Below are 26087 nucleotides of genomic sequence, written 5' to 3'. Positions count from 1 at the left end.
TTTTTTAATATTCAGCCTTGGGACGCAGGTGTCAGATTGGCATGTCCTGCCCAGCCATCCGAGCCCTCACACGACGACCCTCTGACGCTTTCTTCTCCCACCACCTATCTCCAAGTCCTGCACACACTTTCACCTCACACCAACTCCAATTCCATCTTGGCTCAGGAACGGAAAGCCAATCATCTCATCTCTTTGTCTTCTGTCGATCCTCAACTTTTAAAACTCAACCTTCCTGATTTAAGTTATCTTTTTATCCTGTAGTTTTCAACGTTGGTGCATGTTGGCTTATGGTCTTGGCGGCATGGTCAGCCCGACTGTCTCAGTGCCGGGGACCCGGGTCAGCCCTACTGCCTCACAGTGCCAGGGACCAGGGTCAGCCCTACTGCCTCACAGTGCCAGGGACCCGGGTCAGGACTGCTGTCTCACAGTGCCAGGGACCCGGGTCAGCCCTACTGCCTCACAGTGCCAGGGACCAGGGTCAGCCCTACTGCCTCACAGTGCCAGGGACCCGGGTAAGCCCTACTGCCTCACAGAGCCAGGGACCCGGGTCAGGACTGCTGTCTCACAGTGCCAGGGACCCGGGTCAGCCCTACTGCCTCACAGTGCCAGGGACCCGGGTCAGGACTGCTGTCTCACAGTGCCAGGGACCCGGGTCAGCCCTACTGCCTCACAGTGCCAGGGACCAGGGTCAGCCCTACTGCCTCACAGTGCCAGGGACCCGGGTCAGGACTGCTGTCTCACAGTGCCAGGGACCCGGGTCAGCCCTACTGCCTCACAGTGCCAGGGACCAGGGTCAGCCCTACTGCCTCACAGTGCCAGGGACCCGGGTAAGCCCTACTGCCTCACAGAGCCAGGGACCCGGGTCAGGACTGCTGTCTCACAGTGCCAGGGACCCGGGTCAGCCCTACTGCCTCACAGTGCCAGGGACCCGGGTCAGGACTGCTGTCTCACAGTGCCAGGGACCCGGGTCAGCCCTACTGCCTCACAGTGCCAGGGACCAGGGTCAGCCCTACTGCCTCACAGAGCCAGGGACCCGGGTCAGGACTGCTGTCTCACAGTGCCAGGGACCCGGGTCAGCCCTACTGCCTCACAGTGCCAGGGACCAGGGTCAGCCCTACTGCCTCACAGTGCCAGGGACCCGGGTAAGCCCTACTGTCTCACAGTGCCAGGGACCCGGGTTAACACTGCTGCCTCACAGCGCCGGAAACCTGGGTCAGCACTGCGGCCTCACAGTGCCAGGGACCCAGGTTAACACTGCGGCCTCACAGCGCCAGGGACCCGGGTAAGCCCTACTGTCTCACAGTGCCAGGGACCCGGGTTAACACTGCTGTCTCACAGTGCCAGGGACCCGGGTTAACACTGCTGGCTCACAGTGCCAGGGACCCGGGTCAACACTGCGGCCTCACGGTGGCAGGGACCTGGGTCAGCCCTACTGTCTCAGTGCCAGGGACCCGGGTCAGGACTGCTGTCTCACAGAGCCAGGGACCCGGGTTAACACTGCTGTCTCACAGTGCCAGGGACCCGGGTTAACACTGCGGCCTCACAGTGCCAGGGACCCGGGTAAGCCCTACTGTCTCACAGTGCCAGGGACCCGGGTTAACACTGCTGTCTCACAGTGCCAGGAACCTGGGTCAGCACTGCTGGCTCACAGTGCCAGGGACCCGGGTTAACACTGCTGTCTCACAGAGCCAGGGACCCGGGTCAGCACTGCTGTCTCACAGTGCCAGGGACCCGGGTTAACACTGCTGTCTCACAGTGCCAGGGACCCGGGTTAACACTGCTGTCTCACAGCGCCAGGGACCCGGGTCAGCACTGCTGTCTCACAGTGCCAGGGACCCGGGTTAACACTGCTGTCTCACAGTGCCAGGGACCCGGGTTAACACTGCGGCCTCACAGTGCCAAGGACCCAGGTTAACACTGCGGCTTCACAGCGCCAGGGACCCGGGTCAGCACTGCGGCCTCACAGTGCCAGGGACCCGGGTTAACACTGCTGTCTCACAGTGCCAGGGACCCAGGTTAACACTGCGGCCTCACAGCGCCAGGGACCAGGGTCAGCACTGCTGTCTCACAGCGCCAGGGACTCGGGTCAGCACTGCTGTCTCACAGCGCCAGGGACCCGGGTCAGCACTGCGGCCTCACAGTGCCAGGGACCCAGGTTAACACTGCTGCCTCACAGTGCCAGGGACACGGGTCAGCACTACTGCCTCACAGTGCCAGGGAACCGGGTTAACAATGCTGTCTCACAGCGCCAGGGACACGGGGCAGCACTACTGCCTCACAGTGCCAGGGACCCGGGTTAACACTGCTGTCTCACAGTGCCAGGGACCCGGGTTAACACTGCTGCCTCACAGTGCCAGGGACACGGGTCAGCACTACTGCCTCACAATGCCAGGGACTCGGATCAGCACTGCGGCCTCACAGCGCCAGGGACCCGGGTTAACACTGCTGTCTCACAGTGCCAGGGACCCGGGTTAACACTGCTGTCTCAGAGCGCCAGGGACCCGGGTTAACACTGCTGCCTCACAGTGCCAGGGACCCGGGTTAACACTGCTGTCTCACAGTGCCAGGGACCCGGGTTAACACTGCTGTATCACAGTGCGATGGACCAGGGAAAACACTGCTGTCTCACAGCGCCAGGGACCCGGGTTAACACTGCTGCCTCACAGTGCCAGGGACACGGGTCAGGCCAAATGTCTCACAGTGCCAGGGACCCGGGTCAGCCCTACTGTCTCACAGTGCCAGGGGCCCGGGTTAACACTGCTGTCTCACAGTGCCAGGGTCCCGGGTTAACTCTGCTGCCTCACAGTGCCAGGCACCCGGGTTAACTCTGCTGTCTCACAACGCCAGGGACCCGGGTTAACACTGGTGTCTCAGTGCCAGGGTCCCGGGTTAACTCTGCTGCCTCACAGTGCCAGGGACCCGGGTTAACACTGCTGTCTCACAGTGCCAGGGTCCCGGGTTAACACTGCTGTCTCACAGTGAAAGGGACCCGGGTTAACACTGCTGTCTCACAGTGCCAGGGACCCGGGTTAACACTGCTGTCTCACAGTGAAAGGGACCCGGGTTAACACTGCTGTCTCACAGTGCCAGGGACCCGGGTTAACACTGCTGTCTCACAGTGCCAGGGACCCGGGTTAACACTGCTGTCTCACAGTGCCAGGGACCCGGGTTAACACAGCTGTCTCACAGTGCCAGGGACCCGAGTTAACACTGCTGTCTCACAGCGCCAAGGACCCGGGTTAACACTGCTGCCTCACAGTGCCAGGGACACGGGTCAGGCCTAATGTCTCACATCGCCAGGGACCCGAGTCAGAACTGGGGCCTAACAGCGCCAGGGACCCGGGTTAACACTGCTGTCTCACAGCGCCAGGGACCCGGGTTAGCACTGCTGTCTCACAGCGCCAGGCACCCGGGTTAACACTGCTGTCTCACAGTGCCAGGGACCCAGGTCAACCCTACTGTCTCACAGCGCCAGGCACCCGGGTTAGCACTGCTGTCTCACAGTGCTATGGACCAGGAAAAACACTGCTGTCTCACAGTGCTATGGACCAGGAAAAACACTGCTGTCTCACAGTGCCAGGGACCCGGGTTAACACTGCTGTCTCACAGTGCCAGGCAGCCGGGTTAACACTGCTGCCTCACAGTGCCAGGGACCCGGGTTAACACTGCTGCCTCACAGTGCCAGGGACCCGGGTTAACACTGCTGCCTCACAGTGCCAGGGACCCGGGTTAACACTGCGGCCTCACAGTGCCAGGGACCCGGGTTAACACTGCGGCCTCACAGTGCCAGGGACCCAGGTTAACACTGCGGCCTCACAGTGCCAGGGACCCGGGTTAACACTGCTGTCTCACAGTGCCAGGGACCCGGGTTAACACTGCTGTCTCACAGTGCCAGGGACCCGGGTTAACACTGCTGCCTCACAGTGCCAGGGACGCGGGTTAACACTGCTGTCTCACAGTGCCAGGGACCCGGGTTAACACTGCTGTCTCACAGTGCCAGGGACCCGGGTTAACACTGCTGTCTCACAGTGCCAGGGACCCGGGTTAACACTGCTGCCTCACAGTGCCAGGGACCCGGGTTAACTCTGCTGTCTCACAGTGCCAGGGACCCGGGTTAACACTTCGACCTCAGAGCCAGGGACCCGGGTTAACACTACTGTCTCACAGCGCCAGGGAGCTGGGTTAGCACTGGTGTCTCACAGTGCCAGGGTTAACTCTGCTGCCTCAGAGTGCCAGGCACCCGGGTTAACACTGCTGCCTCACAGACCCAGGGACCCGGGTTAACACTTCGACCTCACAGTGCCAGGGACCCGGTTTAACACTGCTGTCTCACAGTGCCAGGGACCCGGGTTAACACTTCGATCTCACAGAGCCAGGGACCCGGGTTAACACTGCTGTCTCACAGTGCTAGGGACCCGGGTCAGCACTGCTGCCTCACAGTGCCAGGGGTTAACACTGCTGCCTCACAGCGCCAGGGACCCGGGTTAACACTGCTGACTCACAGAGCCAGGGACCCGGGTTAACACTGCTGCCTCACAGCGCCAGGGACCCGGGTTAACACTGCTGTCTCACAGTGCTATGGACCAGGAGAAACACTGCTGTCTCACAGTGCCAGAGACCCGGGTTAACACTGCTGTCTCACAGTGCCAGAGACCCGGGTCAGCCCTACTGTCTCACAGCGCCAGGCACCCGGGTTAGCACTGCTGTCTCGCAGTGCTATGGACCAGGAAAAACACTGCTGTCTCACAGTGCCAGGCAGCCGGGTTAACACTGCTGCCTCACAGTGCCAGGGACCCGGGTTAACACTGCTGCCTCACAGTGCCAGGGACCCGGGTTAACACTGCTGCCTCACAGTGCCTGGGACCCGGGATAACACTTCGACCTCACAGAGCCAGCGACCCGGGTTAACACTACTGTCTCACAGCGCCAGGGACCTGGGTTAACACTGCTGTCTCACAGTGCCAGGGACCTGGGTTAGCACTGGTGTCTCACAGTGCCAGGGTTAACTCTGCTGCCTCAGAGTGCCAGGCACCCGGGTTAACACTGCTGCCTCACAGAGCCAGGGACCCGGGTTAACACTTCGACCTCACAGTGCCAGGGACACGGGTTAACACTTCGACCTCACAGAGCCAGGGACCCGGGTTAACACTGCTGTCTCACAGTGCCAGGGACCCGGGTTAACACTTCGACCTCACAGTGCCAGTGACCCGGGTTAACACTTCGATCTGACAGAGCCAGGGACCCGGGTTAACACTGCTGTCTCACAGTGCTAGGGACCCGGGTCAGCACTGCTGCCTCACAGTGCCAGGGGTTAACACTGCTGCCTCACAGCGCCAGGGACCCGGGTTAACACTGCTGACTCACAGAGCCAGGGACCCGGGTTAACACTGCTGCCTCACAGCGCCAGGGACCCGGGTCAGCACTGCTGTCTCACAGTGCCAGGGACCCTGGTCAGCACTGCTGTCTCACAGTGCCAGGGACCCGGGTTAACACTGCAGCCTCACAGTGCCAGGGACCCCGGTCAGCACTGCTGTTTCACAGTGCCAGGGACCCGGGTTAACACTGCTGTCTCACAGTGAAAGGGACCCGGGTTAACACTGCTGTCTCACAGTGCCGGGGACCCGGGTTAACACTGCTGTCTCACAGTGCCGGGGACCCGGGTGAGCACTGCTGTCTCACAGTGCCAGGGACCCGGGTGAGCACTGCTGTCTCACAGTGCCATGGACCCGGGTTAACACAGTTGTCTCACAGTGCCAGGGACCCGAGTTAACACTGCTGTCTCACAGCGCCAGGGACCCGGGTTAACACTGCTGCCTCACAGTGCCAGGGACACGGGTCAGGCCTAATGTCTCACATCGCCAGGGACCCGAGTCAGAACTGGGGCCTAACAGCGCCAGGGACCCGGGTTAACACTGCTGTCTCACAGCGCCAGGGACCCGGGTTAGCACTGCTGTCTCACAGTGCTATGGACCAGGAGAAACACTGCTGTCTCACAGTGCCAGAGACCCGGGTTAACACTGCTGTCTCACAGTGCCAGGGACCAGGAAAAACACTGCTGTCTCACAGTGCCAGGCAGCCGGGTTAACACTGCTGCCTCACAGTGCCAGGGACCCGGGTTAACACTGCTGCCTCACAGTGCCAGGGACCCGGGTTAACACTGCTGCCTCACAGTGCCAGGGACCCGGGTTAACACTGCGGCCTCACAGTGCCAGGGACCCGGGTTAACACTCCGGCCTCACAGAGCCAGGGACCCGGGTTAACACTACTGTCTCACAGCGCCAGGGACCTGGGTTAACACTGCTGTCTCACAGTGCCAGGGACCTGGGTTAGCACTGGTGTCTCACAGTGCCAGGGTTAACTCTGCTGCCTCAGAGTGCCAGGCACCCGGGTTAACACTGCTGCCTCACAGAGCCAGGGACCGGGTTAACACTTCGACCTCACAGTGCCAGGGACACGGGTTAACACTTCAACCTCACAGAGCCAGGGACCCGGGTTAACACTGCTGTCTCACAGTGCCAGGGACCCGGGTTAACACTTCGACCTCACAGTGCCAGGGACCCGGGTTAACACTTCGATCTCACAGAGCCAGGGACCCGGGTTAACACTGCTGTCTCACAGTGCTAGGGACCCGGGTCAGCACTGCTGCCTCACAGTGCCAGGGGTTAACACTGCTGCCTCACAGCGCCAGGGACCCGGGTTAACACTGCTGACTCACAGAGCCAGGGACCCGGGTTAACACTGCTGCCTCACAGCGCCAGGGACCCGGGTTAACACTGCTGTCTCACAGCGCCAGGGACCCGGGTTAGCACTGCTGTCTCACAGTGCTATGGACCAGGAAAAACACTGCTGTCTCACAGTGCCAGGCAGCCGGGTTAACACTGCTGCCTCACAGTGCTAGGGACCCGGGTTAACACTGCTGCCTCACAGTGCCAGGGACCCGGGTTAACACTGCTGCCTCACAGTGCCAGGGACCCGGGTTAACACTGCAGCCTCACAATGCCAGGGTCCCGGGTTAACACTGCTGTCTCACAGTGAAAGGGACCCGGGTTAACACTGCTGTCTCACAGTGCCAGGGACCCGGGTTAACACTGCTGTCTCACAGTGAAAGGGACCCGGGTTAACACTGCTGTCTCACAGTGCCAGGGACCCGGGTTAACACTGCTGTCTCACAGTGCCAGGGACCCGGGTTAACACTGCTGTCTCACAGTGCCAGGGACCCGGGTTAACACTGCTGTCTCACAGTGAAAGGGACCCGGGTTAACACTGCTGTCTCACAGCGCCAAGGACCCGGGTTAACACTGCTGCCTCACAGTGCCAGGGACACGGGTCAGGCCTAATGTCTCACATCGCCAGGGACCCGAGTCAGAACTGGGGCCTAACAGCGCCAGGGACCCGGGTTAACACTGCTGTCTCACAGCGCCAGGGACCCGGGTTAGCACTGCTGTCTCACAGCGCCAGGCACCCGGGTTAACACTGCTGTCTCACAGTGCCAGGGACCCAGGTCAACCCTACTGTCTCACAGCGCCAGGCACCCGGGTTAGCACTGCTGTCTCACAGTGCTATGGACCAGGAAAAACACTGCTGTCTCACAGTGCTATGGACCAGGAAAAACACTGCTGTCTCACAGTGCCAGGCAGCCGGGTTAACACTGCTGCCTCACAGTGCCAGGGACCCGGGTTAACACTGCTGCCTCACAGTGCCAGGGACCCGGGTTAACACTGCTGCCTCACAGTGCCAGGGACCCGGGTTAACACTGCGGCCTCACAGTGCCAGGGACCCGGGTTAACACTGCGGCCTCACAGTGCCAGGGACCCAGGTTAACACTGCGGCCTCACAGTGCCAGGGACCCGGGTTAACACTGCTGTCTCACAGTGCCAGGGACCCGGGTTAACACTGCTGTCTCACAGTGCCAGGGACCCGGGTTAACACTGCTGCCTCACAGTGCCAGGGACCCTGGTTAACACTGCTGTCTCACAGTGCCAGGGACCCGGGTTAACACTGCTGTCTCACAGTGCCAGGGACCCGGGTTAACACTGCTGTCTCACAATGCCAGGGACCCGGGTTAACACTGCTGCCTCACAGTGCCAGGGACCCGGGTTAACTCTGCTGTCTCACAGTGCCAGGGACCCGGGTTAACACTTCGACCTCAGAGCCAGGGACCCGGGTTAACACTACTGTCTCACAGCGCCAGGGAGCTGGGTTAACACTGCTGTCTCACAGTGCCAGGGACCTGGGTTAGCACTGGTGTCTCACAGTGCCAGGGTTAACTCTGCTGCCTCAGAGTGCCAGGCACCCGGGTTAACACTGCTGCCTCACAGAGCCAGGGACCCGGGTTAACACTTCGACCTCACAGTGCCAGGGACCCGGGTTAACACTGCTGTCTCACAGTGCCAGGGACCCGGGTTAACACTTCGATCTCACAGAGCCAGGGACCCGGGTTAACACTGCTGTCTCACAGTGCTAGGGACCCGGGTCAGCACTGCTGCCTCACAGTGCCAGGGGTTAACACTGCTGCCTCACAGCGCCAGGGACCCGGGTTAACACTGCTGACTCACAGAGCCAGGGACCCGGGTTAACACTGCTGCCTCACAGCGCCAGGGACCCGGGTTAACACTGCTGTCTCACAGTGCTATGGACCAGGAGAAACACTGCTGTCTCACAGTGCCAGAGACCCGGGTTAACACTGCTGTCTCACAGTGCCAGGGACCCAGGTCAGCCCTACTGTCTCACAGCGCCAGGCACCCGGGTTAGCACTGCTGTCTCGCAGTGCTATGGACCAGGAAAAACACTGCTGTCTCACAGTGCCAGGCAGCCGGGTTAACACTGCTGCCTCACAGTGCCAGGGACCCGGGTTAACACTGCTGCCTCACAGTGCCAGGGACCCGGGTTAACACTGCTGCCTCACAGTGCCAGGGACCCGGGTTAACACTTCGACCTCACAGAGCCAGGGACCCGGGTTAACACTACTGTCTCACAGCGCCAGGGACCTGGGTTAACACTGCTGCCTCACAGCGCCAGGGACCCGGGTCAGCACTGCTGTCTCACAGTGCCAGGGACCCTGGTCAGCACTGCTGTCTCACAGTGCCAGGGACCCGGGTTAACACTGCAGCCTCACAGTGCCAGGGACCCCGGTCAGCACTGCTGTTTCACAGTGCCAGGGACCCGGGTTAACACTGCTGTCTCACAGTGAAAGGGACCCGGGTTAACACTGCTGTCTCACAGTGCCGGGGACCCGGGTGAGCACTGCTGTCTCACAGTGCCAGGGACCCGGGTGAGCACTGCTGTCTCACAGTGCCATGGACCCGGGTTAACACAGCTGTCTCACAGTGCCAGGGACCCGAGTTAACACTGCTGTCTCACAGCGCCAGGGACCCGGGTTAACACTGCTGCCTCACAGTGCCAGGGACACGGGTCAGGCCTAATGTCTCACATCGCCAGGGACCCGAGTCAGAACTGGGGCCTAACAGCGCCAGGGACCCGGGTTAACACTGCTGTCTCACAGCGCCAGGGACCCGGGTTAGCACTGCTGTCTCACAGTGCTATGGACCAGGAGAAACACTGCTGTCTCACAGTGCCAGAGACCCGGGTTAACACTGCTGTCTCACAGTGCCAGGGACCCAGGTCAGCCCTACTGTCTCACAGCGCCAGGCACCCGGGTTAGCACTGCTGTCTCACAGTGCCAGGGACCCGGGTTAACACTGCTGCCTCACACTGCCAGGGACACGGGTCAGCACTACTGCCTCACAGCGCCAGGGACCCGGGTCAGCACTGCGGCCTCACAGTGCCAGGGACCCGGGTTAACACTGCTGTCTCACAGTGCTATGGACCCGGAAAAACACTGCAGTCTCACAGTGCCAGGGACCCGGGTTAACACTGCTGTCTCACAGAGCAAGGGACCCGGGTCAGCCCTACTGTCTCACTGCGCCAGGGACCCGGGTCAGCACTGCTGCCTCGCAGTGACAGGGACCCGGGTTAACACTGCTGACTCACAGTGCCAGGGACCCGGGTTAACACTGCTGTCTCACAGTGCCAGGGACCCGGGTTAACACAGCTGTCTCACAGTGCCAGGGACCCGAGTTAACACTGCTGTTTCACAGCGCTAGGGACCCGGGTCAGCCCTACTGTCTCACTGCGCCAGGGACCCGGGTCAGCACTGCTGCCTCGCAGTGACAGGGACCCGGGTTAACACTGCTGACTCACAGTGCCAGGGACCCGGGTTAACACTGCTGTCTCACAGTGCCAGGGACCCGGGTTAACACAGCTGTCTCACAGTGCCAGGGACCCGAGTTAACACTGCTGTGTCACAGCGCTAGGGACCCGGGTTAACACTGCTGTCTCACAGTGCCAGGGACCCAGGTCAGCCCTACTGTCTCACAGTGCCAGGCAGCCGGGTTAACACTGCTGCCTCACAGTGCCAGGGACCCGGGTTAACACTGCTGCCTCACAGTGCCAGGGACCCGGGTTAACACTGCTGCCTCACAGTGCCAGGGACCCGGGTTAACACTGCGGCCTCACAGTGCCAGGGACCCGGGTTAACACTCCGGCCTCACAGTGCCAGGGACCCAGGTTAACACTGCGGCCTCACAGTGCCAGGGACCCGGGTTAACTCTGCTGTCTCACAGTGCCAGGGACCCGGGTTAACACTTCGACCTCACAGAGCCAGGGACCCGGGTTAACACTACTGTCTCACAGCGCCAGGGACCTGGGTTAACACTGCTGTCTCACAGTGCCAGGGACCTGGGTTAGCACTGGTGTCTCAGTGCCAGGGTTAACTCTGCTGCCTCAGAGTGCCAGGCACCCGGGTTAACACTGCTGCCTCACAGAGCCAGGGACCCGGGTTAACACTTCGACCTCACAGTGCCAGGGACACGGGTTAACACTTCAACCTCACAGAGCCAGGGACCCGGGTTAACGCTGCTGTCTCACAGTGCCAGGGACCCGGGTTAACACTTCGACCTCACAGTGCCAGGGACCCGGGTTAACACTTCGATCTCACAGAGCCAGGGACCCGGGTTAACACTGCTGTCTCACAGTGCTAGGGACCCGGGTCAGCACTGCTGCCTCACAGTGCCAGGGGTTAACACTGCTGCCTCACAGCGCCAGGGACCCGGGTTAACACTGCTGACTCACAGAGCCAGGGACCCGGGTTAACACTGCTGCCTCACAGCGCCAGGGACCCGGGTTAACACTGCTGTCTCACAGCGCCAGGGACCCGGGTTAGCACTGCTGTCTCACAGTGCTATGGACCAGGAGAAACACTGCTGTCTCAGTGCCAGAGACCCGGGTTAACACTGCTGTCTCACAGTGCCAGGGACCCTGGTTAGCCCTACTATCTCACAGCGCCAGGCACCCGGGTTAGCACTGCTGTCTCACAGTGCTATGGACCAGGAAAAACACTGCTGTCTCACAGTGCCAGGCAGCCGGGTTAACACTGCTGCCTCACAGTGCCAGGGACCCGGGTTAACACTGCTGCCTCACAGTGCCAGGGACCCGGGTTAACACTGCTGCCTCACAGTGCCAGGGACCCGGGTTAACACTTTGACCTCACAGAGCCAGGGACCCGGGTTAACACTACTGTCTCACAGCGCCAGGGACCTGGGTTAACACTGCTGTCTCACAATGCCAGGGACCCGGGTTAACACTTCGACCTCACAGTGCCAGGGACACGGGTTAACACTTCGACCTCACAGAGCCAGGGACCCGGGTTAACACTGCTGTCTCACAGTGCCAGGGACCCGGGTTAACACTTCGACCTCACAGTGCCAGGGACCCGGGTTAACACTTTGATCTGACAGAGCCAGGGACCCGGGTTAACACTGCTGTCTCACAGTGCTAGGGACCCGGGTCAGCACTGCTGCCTCACAGTGCCAGGGGTTAACACTGCTGCCTCACGGCGCCAGGGACCCGGGTTAACACTGCTGACTCACAGAGCCAGGGACCCGGGTTAACACTGCTGCCTCACACTGCCAGGGACACGGGTCAGCACTACTGCCTCACAGCGCCAGGGACCCGGGTCAGCACTGCGGCCTCACAGTGCCAGGGACCCGGGTTAACACAGCTGTCTCACAGTGCCAGGGACCCGAGTTAACACTGCTGTCTCACAGCGCTAGGGACCCGGGTTAACACTGCTGCCTCACAGTGCCAGGGACACGAGTCAGGCCTAATGTCTCAGTGCCAGGCAGGCGGTTTAACACTGCTGCCTCACAGTGCCAGGGGCCCGGGTTAACACTGCTGTCTCACAGCGCCAGGGACCCGGATTAACACTGCTGTCTCACAGTGCCAGGCAGCCGGGTTAACACTGCTGCCTCACAGTGCCAGGGACCCGGGTTAACACTGCTGCCTCACAGTGCCAGGGACCCGGGTTAACACTGCTGCCTCACAGTGCCAGGGACCCGGGATAACACTGCGGCCTCACAGTGCCAGGGACCCGGGTTAACACTGCGGCCTCACAGTGCCAGGGACCCAGGTTAACACTGCGGCCTCACAGTGCCAGGGACCCGGGTTAACTCTGCTGTCTCACAGTGCCAGGACCCGGGTTAACACTTCAACCTCACAGAGCCAGGGACCTGGGTTAACACTGCTGTCTCACTGTGCCATGGACCCGGGTTAACACTGCTGTCTCACAGTGCCAGGGACCTGGGGTTAGCACTGGTGTCTCACAGTGCCAGGGTCCCGGGTAAACTCTGCTGCCTCACAGTGCCAGGCACCCGGGTTAACACTGCTGCCTCACAGAGCCAGGGACCTGGGTTAACACTTCGACCTCACAGTGCCAGGGACCCGGGTTAACACTTCGACCTCACAGAGCCAGGGACCCGGGTTAACACTACTGTCTCACAGCGCCAGGGACCCGGGTTAACACTGCTGTCTCACACTGCCAGGGACCCGGGTTAACACTGCTGTCTCACAGTGCTATGGACCCGGAAAAACACTGCAGTCTCACAGTGCCAGGGACCCGGGTTAACACTGCTGTCTCAGTGCCAGGGACCCGGGTTAACACTGCGGCCTCACAGTGCCAGGGACCCGGGTTAACACTGCAGCCTCACAGTGCCAGGGACCCGGGTTAACACTGCGGCCTCACAGTGCCAGGGACCCGGGTTAACACTGCGGCCTCACAGTGCCAGGGACCCGGGTTAACACTGCAGCCTCACAGTGCCAGGGATCCGGGTCAGCACTGCTGTCTCACAGCGCCAGGGACCCGTGTTAACACTGCTGTCTCAATGCGCCAGGTACCCGGGTTAACTCTGCGGCCTCACAGCGCCAGGGACCCGGGTCAGCACTGCGGCCTCACAGCGCCAGGGAACCCGGTCAGCACTGCTGTCTCACTGTGCCAGGGACCCGGGTTAACACTGCTGTCTCACAGTGCCAGGGACCCGGGTTAACACTGCAGCCTCACAGTGCCAGGGACCCCGGTCAGCACTGCTGTTTCACAGTGCCAGGGACCCGGGTTAACACTGCTGTCTCACAGTGAAAGGGACCCGGGTTAACACTGCTGTCTCACAGTGCCAGGGACCCGGGTTAACACTGCTGTCTCACAGTGCCAGGGACCCGGGTTAACACAGCTGTCTCACAGTGCCAGGGACCCGAGTTAACACTGCTGTCTCACAGCGCCAGGGACCCGGGTTAACACTGCTGCCTCACAGTGCCAGGGACACGGGTCAGGCCTAATGTCTCACATCGCCAGGGACCCGAGTCAGAACTGGGGCCTAACAGCGCCAGGGACCCGGGTTAACACTGCTATCTCACAGCGCCAGGGACGCGGGTTAGCACTGCTGTCTCACAGTGCTATGGACCAGGAGAAACACTGCTGTCTCACAGTGCCAGAGACCCGGGTTGGCACTGCTGTCTCACAGTGCCAGGGACCAGGAAAAACACTGCTGTCTCACAGTGCCAGGCAGCCGGGTTAACACTGCTGCCTCACAGTGCCAGGGACCCGGGTTAACACTGCTGCCTCACAGTGCCAGGGACCCGGGTTAACACTGCTGCCTCACAGTGCCAGGGACCCGGGTTAACACTGCGGCCTCACAGTGCCAGGGACCCGGGTTAACACTCCGGCCTCACAGTGCCAGGGACCCAGGTTAACACTGCGGCCTCACAGTGCCAGGGACCCGGGTTAACTCTGCTGTCTCACAGTGCCAGGGACCCGGGTTAACACTTCGACCTCACAGAGCCAGGGACCCGGGTTAACACTACTGTCTCACAGCGCCAGGGACCTGGGTTAACACTGCTGTCTCACAGTGCCAGGGACCCGGGTTAACACTGCTGTCTCACAGTGCCAGGGACCCTGGTTAGCCCTACTATCTCACAGCGCCAGGCACCCGGGTTAGCACTGCTGTCTCACAGTGCTATGGACCAGGAAAAACACTGCTGTCTCACAGTGCCAGGCAGCCGGGTTAACACTGCTGCCTCACAGTGCCAGGGACCCGGGTTAACACTGCTGCCTCACAGTGCCAGGGACCCGGGTTAACACTGCTGCCTCACAGTGCCAGGGACCCGGGTTAACACTTCGACCTCACAGAGCCAGGGACCTGGGTTAACACTACTGTCTCACAGCGCCAGGGACCTGGGTTAACACTGCTGTCTCACAGTGCCAGGGACCTGGGTTAGCACTGGTGTCTCACAGTGCCAGGGTTAACTCTGCTGCCTCAGAGTGCCAGGCACCCGGGTTAACACTGCTGCCTCACAGAGCCAGGGACCCGGGTTAACACTTCGACCTCACAGTGCCAGGGGCACGGGTTAACACTTCGACCTCACAGAGCCAGGGACCCGGGTTAACACTGCTGTCTCACAGTGCCAGGGACCCGGGTTAACACTTCGACCTCACAGTGCCAGGGACCCGGGTTAACACTTCGATCTGACAGAGCCAGGGACCCGGGTTAACACTGCTGTCTCACAGTGCTAGGGACCCGGGTCAGCACTGCTGCCTCACAGTGCCAGGGGTTAACACTGCTGCCTCACGGCGCCAGGGACCCGGGTTAACACTGCTGACTCACAGAGCCAGGGACCCGGGTTAACACTGCTGCCTCACACTGCCAGGGACACGGGTCAGCACTACTGCCTCACAGCGCCAGGGACCCGGGTCAGCACTGCGGCCTCACAGTGCCAGGGACCCGGGTTAACACAGCTGTCTCACAGCGCTAGGGACCCGGGTTAACACTGCTGCCTCACAGTGCCAGGGACACGAGTCAGGCCTAATGTCTCACAGTGCCAGGCAGGCGGTTTAACACTGCTGCCTCACAGTGCCAGGGGCCCGGGTTAACACTGCTGTCTCACAGCGCCAGGGACCCGGATTAACACTGCTGTCTCACAGTGCCAGGCAGCCGGGTTAACACTGCTGCCTCACAGTGCCAGGGACCCGGGTTAACACTGCTGCCTCACAGTGCCAGGGACCCGGGTTAACACTGCTGCCTCACAGTGCCAGGGACCCGGGATAACACTGCGGCCTCACAGTGCCAGGGACCCGGGTTAACACTGCGGCCTCACAGTGCCAGGGACCCAGGTTAACACTGCGGCCTCACAGTGCCAGGGACCCGGGTTAACTCTGCTGTCTCACAGTGCCAGGACCCGGGTTAACACTGCTGTCTCACAGTGCCAGGGACCTGGGGTTAGCACTGGTGTCTCACAGTGCCAGGGTCCCGGGTAAACTCTGCTGCCTCACAGTGCCAGGCACCCGGGTTAACACTGCTGTCTCACAGTGCCAGGGACCCGGGTTAACACTTCGACCTCACAGAGCCAGGGACCCGGGTTAACACTACTGTCTCACAGCGCCAGGGACCTGGGTTAACACTGCTGTCTCACAGTGCCAGGGACCTGGGTTAGCACTGGTGTCTCACAGTGCCAGGGTTAACTCTGCTGCCTCAGAGTGCCAGGCACCCGGGTTAACACTGCTGCCTCACAGAGCCAGGGACCCGGGTTAACACTTCGACCTCAGTGCCAGGGACACGGGTTAACACTTCAACCTCACAGAGCCAGGGACCCGGGTTAACGCTGCTGTCTCACAGTGCCAGGGACCCGGGTTAACACTTCGACCTCACAGTGCCAGGGACCCGGGTTAACACTTCGATCTCACAGAGCCAGGGACCCGGTTAACACTGCTGTCTCACAGTGCCAAGGACCCGGGTCAGCACTGCTGTCTCACCGTGCCAGGGACCAGGGTTAATACTGCTGTCTCAGTGCCAGGGAGCCGGGTCAGCACTGCTGTCTCACAGCGCCAGGAACCCGGGTCAGCACTGCTGCCTCACTGCGTCAGGGAGCCGGGTTAACACTGCGGCCTCACAGCGCATGGACCCGGGTTAACACTGCTGTCTCACAGTGCCAGGAACCCGGGTCAGCACTGCGGCCTCACAGTACCAGGGACCCGGGTTAACACTGCGGCCTCACAGCGCCAGGGACCCGGGTTAACACTACTGTCTCACAGAGACAGGGACCTGAGTTAACACTGCTTTCTCACAGCACCAGGGACCCGGATTAACACTGCTGTCTCACAGTGCCAGGGACCCGGGTTAACACTGCGGCCTCACAGCGCCAGGGACCCGGGTTAACACTGCTGTCTCACAGCGCCAGGGACCCGGGTTAACACTGCTGCCTCACAGTGCCAGAGACCCGGGTTAACACTGCTGTCTCACAGTGCCAGTGACCTGGGTTAACACTGCTGTCTCACAGTGCCAGGGACCCGGGTCAGCACTGCTGTCTCACAGTGCCAGGGACCCGGGTCAACACTGCTGTCTCACAGTGCCAGGGACCCGGGTCAGCACTGCTGTCTCACAGTGCCAGGGACCCGGGTTAGCACTGCTGTCTCACAGCCCCAGGGACCCGGGTCAGCACTGCGGCCTCACAGTGCCAGGGACCCGGGTCAGCACTGCGGCCTCACAGCGCCAGGGACCCGGGTTAACACTGCTGTCTCACAGTGCCAGGGACCCGGGTTAACACTGCTGTCTCACAGCGCCAGGGACCCGGGTTAACACTGCTGTCTCACAGTGCCAGGGACCCGGGTTAGCACTGCTGTCTCACAGCGCCAGGGACCCGGGTCAGCACTGCGGCCTCACAGTGCCAGGGACCCGGGTCAGCACTGCGGCCTCACAGTGCCAGGGACCCGGGTTAATACTGCGGCCTCACAGCGCCAGGGACCCGGGTCAGCACTGCGGCCTCACAGCGCCAGGGACCCGGGTCAACACTGCTGTCTCACAGTGCCAGGGACCCGGGTTAACACTGCTGTCTCACAGTGCCAGGGACCTGGGTTAACACTGCTGTCTCACAGTGCCAGGGACCCAGGTTAACACTGCTGTCTCACAGTGCCAGGGACCTGGGTTAACACTGCTGTCTCACAGTGCCAGGGACCCGGGTTAACACTGCTGTCTCACAGTGCCAGGGACCCAGGTTAACACTGCGGCCTCACAGCGCCAGGGACCCGGGTCAACACTGCTGTCTCACAGTGCTATGGACCCGGAAAAACACTGCTGTCTCACAGTGCCAGGGACCCGGGTCAGCACTGCTGTCTCACAGAGACAGGCACCCAGGTTAACACTGCTGTCTCACAGTGCCAGGGACCCGGGTGAACACTGCTGTCTCAGTGCTATGGACCCGGAAAAACACTGCTGTCTCACAGTGCCAGGGACCCGGGTCAGCACTGCTGTCTCACAGTGCCAGGGACCCGGGTTAATACTGCGGCCTCACAGTGCCAGGGACCCGAGTTAACACTGCTGTCTCACAGCGCCAGGGACCCGGGTTAACACTGCTGTCTCACTGCGCCAGGGACCCGGGTTAACACTGCTGTATCACAGTGCCAGGGACCCAGGTTAACACTGCTGTCTCACAGTGCCAGGGACCCGGGTTAACACTGCTGTCTCACAGCGCCAGGGACCCGGGTCAGCACTGCGGCCTCACAGTGCCAGGAACCCGGGTTAACACTGCTGTCTCACAGTGTCAGGGGCCCGGGTTAACACTGCTGTCTCACAGTGCCAGGGACCCGGGTCAGCACTGCTGTCTCACAGAGACAGGCACCCAGGTTAACACTGCTGTCTCACAGTGCCAGGGACCCGGGTTAACACTGCTGTCTCAGTGCTATGGACCCGGAAAAACACTGCTGTCTCACAGTGCCAGGGACCCGGGTCAGCACTGCTGTCTCACAGTGCCAGGGACCCGGGTTAATACTGCGGCCTCACAGTGCCAGGGACCCGAGTTAACACTACTGTCTCACAGCGCCAGGGACCCGGGTTAACACTGCGGCCTCACAGTGCCAGGAACCCGGGTTAACACTGCTGTCTCTCAGTGTCAGGGGCCCGGGTTAACACTGCTGTCTCACAGCGCCAGGGACCCAGGTAGGCACTGCTGTCTCACAGCTCCATGGACCCAGTTCCCATACTGGCCCCGGGTGACTTTGTGGCGTTTGCACTTTCTCCTCCTGTCTGCACAGTCCAAAGACGTGCAGGTGAGGTGGATTGGCCTTGCTAAATTGCATCTTCATTTCCAAAAGGTAGGTGGGGTTACGGGGATAGGGTGGTTTCATGGGCTTAAGTAGGGTGCTCTTTCTAAGGGCTAGTGCACACCCGATGGGCTGAATGGCCCCCTCTGCTCTGTTAATTCTGTGTGTGAGAGTTCATATATAACTATCAGGAGTATTGTGAGGAGTGGTCATGGAGCTGAAATTATTCCAGTGCTCAGAGTTAAATCACCAGCAGACACGTGCAAGATGTGAGTTCTGTAAACACAGCTGCACAACCGTTGAGAAACACTCAGCCCATTGTAGGTGAACAACGCAGGCTTGCAAACAGTAGCCAGCCACACCTATGCAGCATCGAGGACTCCGCCTCACCCCCACACCCTGTTCATCGAGGATTCCGCCTCGCTCCCACACCCCGTTCATCGAGGATTCCGCCTCGCTCCCACACCCCATTCATCGAGGACACGGCCTCGCTCCCACACCCTGTTCATCGAGGTCTCGGCCTCACCCCCACACCGTTCATCGAGGACTCCGCCTCACCCCCACACATCGAGGACTCCGCCTCGCTCCCACACCCTGTTCATCGAGGACACGGCCTCGCTCCCACACCCCATTCATCGAGGATTCCGCCTCACCCCCACACCCCGTTCATCGAGGACACGGCCTCGCTCACACACTCCGTTCATCGAGGATTCCGCCTCACCCCCACACCCCGTTCATCGAGGACACGGCCTCGCTCCCACACCCTGTTCATCGAGGATTCCGCCTCACCCCCACACCCCGTTCATCGAGGACACGGCCTCGCTCCCACACCCTGTTCATCGAGGACACGGCCTCGCTCCCACACCCCGTTCATCGAGGATTCCGCCTCACCCCCACACCCCGTTCATCGAGGACACGGCCTCGCTCCCACACCCCGTTCATCGAGGATTCCGCCTCACCCCCACACCCCGTTCATCGAGGACACGGCCTCGCTCCCACACCCCGTTCATCGAGGACACGGCCTCGCTCACACACTCCTTTCATCGAGGATTCCGCCTCACCCCCACACCCCGTTCATCGAGGACACGGCCTCGCTCCCACACCCTGTTCATCGAGGATTCCGCCTCACCCCCACACCCCGTTCATCGAGGACACGGCCTCGCTCCCACACCCTGTTCATCGAGGACACGGCCTCGCTCCCACACCCCGTTCATCGAGGATTCCGCCTCACCCCCACACCCCGTTCATCGAGGACACGGCCTCGCTCCCACACCCCGTTCATCGAGGATTCCGCCTCACCCCCACACCCCGTTCATCGAGGACTCCGCCTCGCTCTCACACCCTGTTCATCGAGGACACGGCCTCGCTCCCACACCCTGTTCATCGAGGACACGGCCTCGCTCCCACACCCCGTTCATCGAGGACTCCGCCTCGCTCCCACACCCCGTTCATCGAGGACTCCGCCTCGCTCCCACACCCCGTTCATCGAGGTCTCGGCCTCGCTCCCACACCCTGTTCATCGAGGACACGGCCTCGCTCCCACACCCTGTTCATCGAGGACACGGCCTCGCTCCCACACCCCGTTCATCGAGGACTCCGCCTCACTCCCACACCCTGTTCATCGAGGACACGGCCTCGCTCCCACACCCCGTTCATCGAGGACTCCGCCTCGCTCCCACACCCTGTTCATCGAGGATTCCGCCTCGCTCCCACACCCCGTTCATCGAGGACTCCGCCTCGCTCCCACACCCTGTTCATCGAGGACACGGCCTCGCTCCCACACCCTGTTCATCGAGGATTCCGCCTCACCCCCACACCCCGTTCATCGAGGTCTCGGCCTCGCTCCCACACCCCATTCATCGAGGACTCCGCCTCACCCCCACACCCTGTTCGAGGATTCCGCCTCACCCCCACACCCTGTTCATCGAGGATTCCGCCTCGCTCCCACACCCTGTTCATCGAGGACTCCGCCTCACTCCCACACCCCGTTCATCGAGGACACTGCCTCGCTCCCACACCCCGTTCATCGAGGATTCCGCCTCACCCCCACACCCCGTTCATCGAGGACACGGCCTCGCTCCCACACCCTGTTCATCGAGGATTCCGCCTCACCCCCACACCACGTTCATCGAGGACACGGCCTCGCTCCCACACCCTGTTCATCGAGGATTCCGCCTCACCCCCACACCCCGTTCATCGAGGACACGGCCTCGCTCCCACACCCCGTTCATCGAGGACTCCGCCTCGCTCCCACACCCCGTTCATCGAGGACACGGCCTCGCTCCCACACCCCGTTCATCGAGGACACGGCCTCGCTCCCACACCCCGTTCATCGAGGACTCCGCCTCCCTCCCACACCCTGTTCATCGAGGACACGGCCTCGCTCCCACACCCCGTTCATCGAGAACTCCGCCTCGCTCCCACACCCCGTTCATCGAGGACTCCGCCTCACTCCCACCCCGTTCATCGAGGTCTCGGCCTCACCCCCACACCCCGTTCATCGAGGATTCCGCCTCGCTCCCACACCCCGTTCATCGAGGACTCCGCCTCGCTCCCACACCCCGTTCATCGAGGACACGGCCTCGCTGCCACACCCCGTTCATCGAGGACACGGCCTCGCTCCCACACCCCGTTCATCGAGGACTCCGCCTCGCCCCCACACATCGAGGACTCCGCCTCACCCCCACACCCCGTTCATCGAGGACTCCGCCTCGCTCCCACACCCCGTTCATCGAGGACACGGCCTCGCTCCCACACCCTGTTCATCGAGGACTCCGCCTCACTCCCACACCCTGTTCATCGAGGACACGGCCTCGCTCCCACACCCTGTTCATCGAGGACTCCGCCTCGCTCCCACACCCCGTTCATCGAGGACACGGCCTCGCTCCCACACCCCGTTCATCGAGGACACGGCCTCGCTCCCACACCCCGTTCATCGAGGATTCCGCCTCACCCCCACACCCCGTTCATCGAGGACTCGGCCTCGCTCCCACACCCTGTTCATCGAGGACTCGGCCTCGCTCCCACACCCCGTTCATCGAGGACTCCGCCTCGCTCCCACACCCTGTTCATCGAGGATTCCGCGTCATCCCCACACCCCGTTCATCGAGGACTCCGCCTCGCTCCCACACCCCGTTCATCGAGGATTCCGCCTCACCCCCACACATCGAGGACTCCGCCTCGCTCCCACACCCTGTTCATCGAGGACACGGCCTCGCTCCCACACCCTGTTCATCGAGGACACGGCCTCGCTCCCACACCCTGTTCATCGAGGATTCCGCCTCGCTCCCACACCCCGTTCATCGAGGACTCCGCCTCGCCCCCACACATCGAGGACTCCGCCTCGCTCCCACACATCGAGGACTCCGCCTCGCTCCCACACATCGAGGACTCCGCCTCGCTCCCACACCCCGCTCATCGAGGACTCCGCCTCGCTCCCACACCCCGTTCATCGAGGATTCCGCCTCGCTCCCACACCCCGCTCATCGAGGACTCCGCCTCGCTCCCACACCCCGCTCATCGAGGATTCCGCCTCACCCCCACACCCTGTTCATCGAGGACTCCGCCTGGCTCCCACACCCCGTTCATCGAGGATTCCGCCTCGCTCCCACACCCTGTTCATCGAGGATTCCGCCTCACCCCCACACATCGAGGATTCCGCCTCACCCCCACACATCGAGGATTCCGCCTCGCTCCCCCACCCTGTTCATCGAGGACACGGCCTCGCTCCCACACCCTGTTCATCGAGGACACGGCCTCGCTCCCACACCCCGTTCATCGAGGACTCCGCCTCGCTCCCACACCCCGTTCATCGAGGATTCTGCCTCGCTCCCACACCCCGTTCATCGAGGACTCCGCCTCACCCCCACACCCCGTTCATCGAGGACTTCGCCTCACTTCCACACCCCGTTCATCGAGGATTCCGCCTCACCCCCACACCCCGTTCATCGAGGACTCCGCCTCACTCCCACACCCCGTTCATCGAGGATTCCGCCTCACTCCCACACCCCGTTCATCGAGGACTCCGCCTCACTCCCACACCCCGTTCATCGAGGACTCCGCCTCACTCCCACCCCGTTCATCGAGGTCTCGGCCTCGCTCCCACACCCCGTTCATCGAGGATTCCGCCTCACTCCCACACCCCGTTCATCGAGGACTCCGCCTCACTCCCATCCCGTTCATCGAGGTCTCGGCCTCACCCCCACACCCTGTTCATCGAGGACACGGCCTCGCTCCCACACCCCGTTCATCGAGGATTCCGCCTCACCCCCACACCCCGTTCATCGAGGACACGGCCTCGCTCCCACACCCCGTTCATCGAGGACTCGGCCTCGCTCCCACACCCCGTTCATCGAGGACACGGCCTCGCTCCCACACCCTGTTCATCGAGGATTCCGCCTCACCCCCACACCCCGTTCATCGAGGACACGGCCTCGCTCCCACACCCTGTTCATCGAGGACTCGGCCTCGCTCCCACACCCCGTTCATCGAGGACTCGGCCTCGCTCCCACACCCCGTTCATCGAGGACACGGCCTCGCTCCCACACCCCGTTCATCGAGGACACGGCCTCGCTCCCACACCCTGTTCATCGAGGATTCCGCCTCACCCCCACACCCCGTTCATCGAGGACTCCGCCTCACTCCCACACCCCGTTCATCGAGGTCTCCGCCTCGCTCCCACACATCGAGGACTCCGCCTCGCTCCCACACCCCGTTCATCGAGGACTCCGCCTCGCTCCCACACCGAGGACTCCGCCTCACCCCCACACATCGAGGACTCCGCCTCGCTCCCACACCCCGTTCATCGAGGACTCCGCCTCGCTCCCACACATCGAGGACTCCGCCTCACCCCCACACATCGAGGACTCCGCCTCACCCCCACACATCGAGGACTCCGCCTCGCTCCCACACCCCGTTCATCGAGGATTCCGCCTCGCTCCCACACCCTGTTCATCGAGGACTCCGCCTCGCTCCCACACCCTGTTCATCGAGGACTCCGCCTCACCCCCACACCCTGTTCATCGAGGATTCCGCCTCGCTCCCACACCCCGTTCATCGAGGATTCCGCCTCGCTCCCACACCCCGTTCATCGAGGACTCCGCCTCGCTCCCACACCCCGTTCATCGAGGATTCCGCCTCGCTCCCACACCCCGTTCATCGAGGATTCCGCCTCGCTCCCACACCCTGTTCATCGAGGACTCCGCCTCGCTCCCACACCCTGTTCATCGAGGACTCCGCCTCGCTCCCACACCCCGCTCATCGAGGACACGGCCTCGCTCCCACCCTGTTCATCGAGGATTCCGCCTCGCTCCCACACCCCGTTCATCGAGGATTCCGCCTCGCTCCCACACCCCGTTCATCGAGGACTCCGCCTCGCTCCCACACCCCGTTCATCGAGGATTCCGCCTCGCTCCCACTCCCCGTTCATCGAGGATTCCGCCTCGCTCCCACACCCTGTTCATCGAGGACTCCGCCTCGCTCCCACACCCTGTTCATCGAGGACTCCGCCTCGCTCCCACACCCCGCTCATCGAGGACACGGCCTCGCTCCCACCCTGTTCATCGAGGATTCCGCCTCGCTCTCACACCCCGTTCATCGAGGACTCCGCCTCAATCCCACACCCCGTTCATCGAGGTCTCGGCCTCACCCCCACACCCTGTTCATCGAGGACCCCGCCTCGCTCCCACACCCCGTTCATCGAGGACACGGCCTCACCCCCACACCCTGTTCATCGAGGACTCCGCCTCGCTCCCACACCCCGTTCATCGAGGACACGGCCTCGCTCCCACCCCGTTCATCGAGGACTCCGCCTCACCCCCACACTTCGAGGATTCCGCCTCGCTCCCACACCCCGTTCATCGAGGATTCGGCCTCGCTCCTACACCCTGTTCATCGAGGACTCCGCCTCGCTCCCACACCCCGTTCATCGAGGACTCCGCCTCGCTCCCACACCCCGTTCATCGAGGACTCCGCCTCGCTCCCACACCCCGTTCATCGAGGATTCGGCCTCGCTCCTACACCCTGTTCATCGAGGACTCCGCCTCGCTCCCACACCCCGTTCATCGAGGACTCCGCCTCGCTCCCACACCCCGTTCATCGAGGACTCCGCCTCGCTCCCACACCCCGTTCATCGAGGATTCAGCCTCGCTCCTACACCCTGATCACTCACTTGTCCATCTTCACCTTGGCCTCAGCTCACCCAATATTAAACCAGATTTTCTCCAAACTGCTCTCCCATTCACCAGAACTATCAGCTCATCCAAAACTCCAATGCTAAATACAATCTTGCACCAAATCCTTTTACACCCATCCCCGCTTTGTTGCTGACACTCTCCCAGCTTCTTATCCTCGGGGTTTGAATCTCTCCATTGCCTTGCCTCTCCCATGGCTGTAACCAGCTGTGTTTCTACCCCGTCTGGCCCACCTACATATCCCACTGAACACTCTTTTCCTCTAATACTTACCTCTGGTGCATCCCACTCCTTCACCCAATCAGAGGCGGACATCTCTTAATCCACTCAGGCCCCATCCTAACTCCCTCCATCTGTCTTCCGTCCCTGTGCCCTTCCGGCCCACTTTAAAACCACTGAGACTAAACCGTTGCTCACTGCTCCAAAGATACCTGGCATCGTGTTCACGTTTGTCTGACTGGACCAGAGGAACATCTTGGGGGCTCTTTATTAGAACAAAGAAACATACAGCACAGGAACAGGCCCTTCGGCCCACCAAGCCTGCGGCGACCATGCTGCCCGTCTAAACTAAAATCTTCTACACTTCCGGGTTCCGAATCCCTCTACGGCAGCACGGTAGCACAGTGGCTAGCACTGTGGCTTCACAGCGCCAGGGTCCCAGGTTCGATTCCCCACTGGGTCACTGTCTGTGCGGAGTCTGCACGTTCTCCCCGTGTCTGCGTGGGTTTCCTCCGGGTGCTCCGGTTTCCTCCCACAGTCCAAAGACGTACAGGTTAGGTGGATTGGCCATGATAAATTGCCCTTAATGTCCAAAAAGGTTAGGAGGGGTTATTGGGTTACGGGGATAGGGTGGAAGTGAGGGCTTAAGTGGGTCGGTGCAGACTCGATGGGCCGAATGGCCTTCTTCTGCACTGTATGTTCTATGTTCCATTCCCATCCTATTCATGTATTTGTCAAGATGCCCCTTAAATGTCACTATCGTCCCTGCTTCCGCCACCTCCTCCAGCAGCGAGTTCCAGGCACCCACTACCCTCTGTGTAAACAACTTGCCTCGGACATCTACTCTAAACCTTGCCCCTCTCACCTTAAACCTATGCCCCCTAGTAACTGACCCCTCTACCCTGGGGAAAAGCCTCTGACTATCCACTCTGTCTATGCCCCTCATAATTTTGTAGACCTCTATCAGATCTCCCCTCAACCTCCTTCGTTCCAGTGAGAACAAACCGAGTTTATTCAACCGCTCCTCATAGCTAATGCCCTCCATACCAGGCAACATCCTGGTAAATCTCTCCTGCACCCTCGCTAAAGCCTCCACATCCTTCTGGTAGTGTGGCGACCAGAATTGTACTCCAAGTGGGGAGTATTGAAAGGTTTAATATCAGGGCCGGTTTAGCTCAACATAGTTGGTTTAGCTCAGTGGGCGAGACAGCTGGTTTTGTGATGCAGAAAAAGGCCAGCAGCGCGGGTTCAATTCCCGT

The 26087-nt window shown here is 61.4% G+C and overlaps 1 protein-coding gene across 1 annotated transcript in view; it reads right to left on the bottom strand.

Annotated features, from left to right (window-relative positions):
* Positions 1-26087, bottom strand: part of dgke (diacylglycerol kinase, epsilon) — a 106733-nt gene that overhangs the window by 37970 nt on the left and 42676 nt on the right.

Source organism: Scyliorhinus torazame, chromosome 18 (assembly GCF_047496885.1).
Source record: "Scyliorhinus torazame isolate Kashiwa2021f chromosome 18, sScyTor2.1, whole genome shotgun sequence".
In the NCBI taxonomy this organism is placed as follows: Eukaryota; Metazoa; Chordata; class Chondrichthyes; order Carcharhiniformes; family Scyliorhinidae; genus Scyliorhinus; species Scyliorhinus torazame.
The sequence above is the reverse complement of the archived record's forward strand: the minus strand, read 5'-3'. Positions and strand labels throughout refer to the sequence as shown.